This window comes from Penaeus vannamei, chromosome 4, assembly GCF_042767895.1.
Source record: "Penaeus vannamei isolate JL-2024 chromosome 4, ASM4276789v1, whole genome shotgun sequence".
Taxonomy (NCBI): domain Eukaryota; kingdom Metazoa; phylum Arthropoda; class Malacostraca; order Decapoda; family Penaeidae; genus Penaeus; species Penaeus vannamei.
Window position 1 is genome coordinate 9,932,489 of NC_091552.1, and position 5,000 is coordinate 9,937,488.

The window sequence follows — 5,000 nt, forward strand, 5'->3', positions numbered from 1 at the left end:
AAAGGCAACATACAAATGGGTAAAATCCTGTTGTTTGGGGATTCCGATCTGCTGTGGAAGGAAGGAAGGAGGGGGAGGGAGAGAGAGGGAGGTGGGAGAGGAGGAGAAGAGAGAAAAAGAGAGAGGGGTGGATAGAGGGAGAGAGAGATGGAGAGGGAGAAAGAGGTACTGAGTGACCTCACGCAGATTTAGTCCCTTTTTCTCTTCTTCTTTGTTCGCTTCCCTTACCCTCACCCCATTTTCCCATTTTCTCCTCTTTCCTATCTCACTTACTCTCTCTCTCTCTCTTTCTCTTTCTCTTTCTCTTTCTTTCTCTCTCTCTCTCTCTCTCTCTCTCTCTCTCTCTCTCTCTCTCTCTCTCTCTCTCTCTCTCTCTCTCTCTCTCTTTCTCTTCATCTTTCTCTTTCTCTTTCTCTTTCTCTCTCTCTCTCTTACTCTCTCTCCGCTCTCTCTCTCTCTCTTTCTCTCTTTCTCTCTCTCTCCTAGACGTTGTAGACGAATACTGATTGCTTGTTAAATTATTCGTTCTGTAAAGTGACGAGGTTGATGTGCTTGCATTTTTACTTAATTCTTTTAAATGATAGAATTTTTAAGGAATAAGTAGCTTCGATACAAAGCGATAATGAAATATGGATAATGCGTTAATGGAAAATATTGCACTGTGCGCAAACATAGTGCAGATTTGCTTTAATATCAGTGCGCTTTATCAATTATATCACAGGTTTACTTGTCATCGTAACAGAATTAATGTAATATGCAGCTTTACATAATGCCATTTAACATTTCCATACTGCACAGCCTGAATTTTAGCATGAAACAGGACATGCACTAAGTAGACCTATGATTTGTTGAATAATAATGCATTCGTAATCACACAGTGCATAACAATAGGTGGTTACTATTTCTGCACATGCAATAATGTTGCATGTATAAACCAGCGATACGCCGAATGGATAGTTTTCAACATTCACGAATGCGAATATGAATTTTCAATATTCGAGAATGCAAAGGTAGATGCATTGGTTCCGAGAATATCTGATGCAACCCGGATGGACTTTGAACATGGCGTATCTCGCTAGAAAGCACTTTCTCTTTCTCTTTCTCTTTTTCTTTCTCCTTTTCTTTCTCTTTTTCTTTCTCTCTCTCTCTCTTTTCCTTTCCCTTTCCCCCTCTCTCTCTCTTTCCCTTTTCCTTCCTTCCTTTCTCTCTCTCTCTCTCTCTCTCACTCACTCACTCTTTTTTCTCCAACCTCTCTCTATCAATCGAGCTATCCTTATATTTTCATTTATTTGTTTGCTTGCTTTCCTGTCTGTCTGTGTGTTTATCAAAGTATCTATCTATCTATAATATATCTAAAATAATTCTTATCTTGTCATGACCCCAAAACCTGAGATAACTTTTTTCTTTTTTACAATTTTGATAATACGTTATCAAATATTAATCAAGAAAAAAACACGAAAACTTGTTAAAAATCCGGCAACACTACAAATGAGAAATGAGATAGGGATAAGGATAAATAACAACAATTATAATGATAATGATGATATCAGTCCAGGAGTTAACTTGGAGCAGCTGCCTAGTACATCCAAGCGTTTTAATTCGTTTAATAAAGTGCTAGAGAAACCGGATAAATATTCATAAAATTAGCATCTGTAAAGTGCTTGCAGACAACATGCAAATGGAAATACGAGTGAGAGTAATAAGAATTTTGCTTCATGCAGAATTATATTACTTCATTTATCTTTTTTTTTATCTTCCTCTTTGTTTATTTTACTTTGTGTTTTGTGTCTTTTTCTAGAATACGTAACACTTTTTCTTTCTCTCTCTCTTTTAATTTCCTCTCCATTACACCATTATCCTGCTCTAAAACTTATCCCTAAGTTTTAACATACTGCCCGACATATAGTACCTTTTCGCGTAAAATTTATTTGTCATTAACGCCAAAATAACACCACTTCTGCATAATTTATCTCCAGCAAGGAAGTTACCTTAACAAAATCTTCCGTATGTTTTTTTTCCGTATGTTTTTTATTTTGTTTTTCTTTTCTTTTTCTTTTTCTTTTTTTCTTTTTCTTTTCTTTTTCTTTTTTTTTCTTTTTCTTTTTCTTCTTGTATTACGCCATTTTACTGGGTACGTGAGTGGATGGTGTTAATTTGCAGAACATTTTATCTGGGTTTCTTGCGTGTTAAAGTTTGCGTGTTCTTCCCGAGCTCCTTCTTGCAGTGTTCTTGTTTTGCTCTTTCTTGTATCGAGTAATTTTTTTCTTTTCTCTTTTTTCTATTTATTTCCAGTTATCGGTTTCTCTTAGAAAGTTCAATATAGGTTTCGTTTTTCTTTTTTCCTTTTTTTCTTTTTATTTGTTGTGGGAAATACTATATATCTTTAAATCTAACTATATTTGTTTCTGTGTTTAGGATTTAGGAAAGAAAATCTTGCATTGTATTTTTTTTTTTTTTTTTTTTTGTTATCATATTTGACTTTCTTTGCTTCTATCACTTTTTCGGTACTAGATAATAACTGCTTAACCCTTTCAGAATCTTAAACATGATAATCTAATAATGATGATGATGATAGTGATAATAGCCTTGTTAATGGTGATAATAGTAGTCATAATAGTGATAATAATGATAATGATAAAGGTAATGATATTCATGATGATAATGTTAATGAGAATAGTAACTGAAACAATAGCAATAACAATAATAGCAATAGCAATAATGATAATAACAATAATAAAAATAATATTAGTAATGATAATAATAATAACAACATAATGACAATAACGACAAAAATAATAATGATAATGATAATAATAATAATCGTGATAAAAACTGAAATAATTGCAAAGAATAATAATAAGAAGAATGATAATAACATCAATAACGCTGAGAAGAGATATAATAAAAACAATAACCATAATACCTAGAAGCACTCAGAGAGCGCATACCTCCGCCAGGGCAATAAAGTCACTGATGCAATAAAGATATTCACACTTCAAGAATTACATCAAAATCCTCTTTCTCAGGTACACAGGTGACGTCCGTAAACAATAAGAGTAGTGATGCAACCTTTCAAAAAATTACTGAATCCGGATAAAAGTAATAATAATGCTAATCATGCTAATGGTGATGATGACGAAAGTGTTGCTATCAGTTAAGAGAATAATGTGTCACTCTTTTGAAGTTCTACAAATAATGTAATTATGTATTCGTTTTTGTTTGTTTGTTTGTTTTAATCCTCGTAGATTTTACCATGCTATGTACTTAAGAACACACATATACAGATAGATAAATAAATACATATAAACAGACTGACATACATCCAGACAAACAGATAGAGAGATAGAGAAATAAACAGATAGAATGGCGGACAGACAGACAGATTTACGTTTAGCAAAGATAAATATAATCTTTACCCCAGAGTGCAGGCTAGTGGTTTGGAAGGGAAGCAGAAAGGGAAGAAAGGGAAGGGTTCAGAGCAACATGAATCAATGTTCATTATCCATTCCCGCAAGGCAAAGGCAACATACAAATGGGTAAAATCCTGTTGTTTGGGGATTCCGATCTGCTGTGGAAGGAAGGAAGGAGGGAGAGGGATAGGGAGGGAAAGGGAGAGAGGGAGGTGGGGGAGGGGGAGAAGAGAGAAAAAGAGAGAGGGGGGTGATAGACGGAGAGAGATGGAAAGGGAGAGAGAGGGAGAGGGAGAGGGGAAGTGGGATAGATGGACAAAGAGGGAATTAGAGAGAGAAAAAAGAGGGAGTGGGGAGAGAGAGATGGAGAAAGAGAAGGAGAGTAAGGGAGAGAGAGAGAGATGAGAAGAGAAGAGAGAAAGAAAGAGGGAGAGATAGATGGAGACACAGCGATAGAGAGGGGGGAGGGTAGTAGAGAAAGAAAAATAAAAGAAAGAGAGAGAGAGGAATCATCCACACAGATGGTACAAAAGCGATGGGAAGGAGCTATGCTTTGTACATTACTATCAATTAAATGGGGGGAGGGGAGGTAGAGATGGAGAAAGAGAGGGAGAGAATGGGGAGATGAGAAGAGAAAGAGAGAAAGAAAGAGGGAGAGATAGATAGATGGAAAGAGAGGGGGATGGTAGTAAAGAGAAAAAAAAAGAAAGAGAGAGAGAAAGGGAAAAAGAGAGAGAGAGAGAGAGGAATCGTCCGCACACATGGTACAAAAGCGATGGGAAGGAGCTAAATTTTGTACATTATTATCAATTAAATGGGAGGGAGGGGGGGGGAGAGGGAGATAGAGGGGAGATGAGAAGATAAAGAGAGAAAGAAAGAGGGAGAGATAGATAGATGGAGAGAGAGTGTGAGAAAGGGAGGGGAGGGAAGTAGAGAAAGAAAAAAAAGAAAGGGAGAGAAAGGGAAAAAAGAAAGAAAGAGAGAGAGAGGAATCGTCCACACAGATGGTACAAAAGCGATGGGAAGGAGATATGCTTTGTACATTATTATCAATTAAATGGGGGGAGGGGAGGTAGGGATGGAGAAAGAGAGGGAGAGAGTGGGGAGATGAGAAGAGAAAGAGAGAAAGAAAGAAGGAGAGATAGATAGATGGAGAGAGAGGGGGGATGGTAGTAAAGAGAGAAAAAAAAGAAAGAGAGAAAGGGAAAAAAAGAAAGAGAGAGAGAGGAATCGTCCACACACATGGTACAAAAGCGATGGGAAGGAGCTATGTTTTGTACATTATTATTAATTAAATGGAGGATGTAATATATACGTTGCTATTAATGACGTTTATATTACAGCAAAAGGGTCCCATAAGGTTTCTAAGGCAAGAGAATAGACAGGGGGAATGGGAGAGGCCGAGAGAAAGGAGGAAGAGGGGGAAAAGATGGAAGATGTTCAGAGAAAATCTTCTTTAAGTTTCTTCTTCCCCGGATATTTGGTTCGTCTTACAAAACAGAAGCATGTTAACCAACGAAAACTTTTTTTTATTAAATATCATCATAAGATACAAAAAGAATATTTACTTAGTTTAAATATACGATCTTA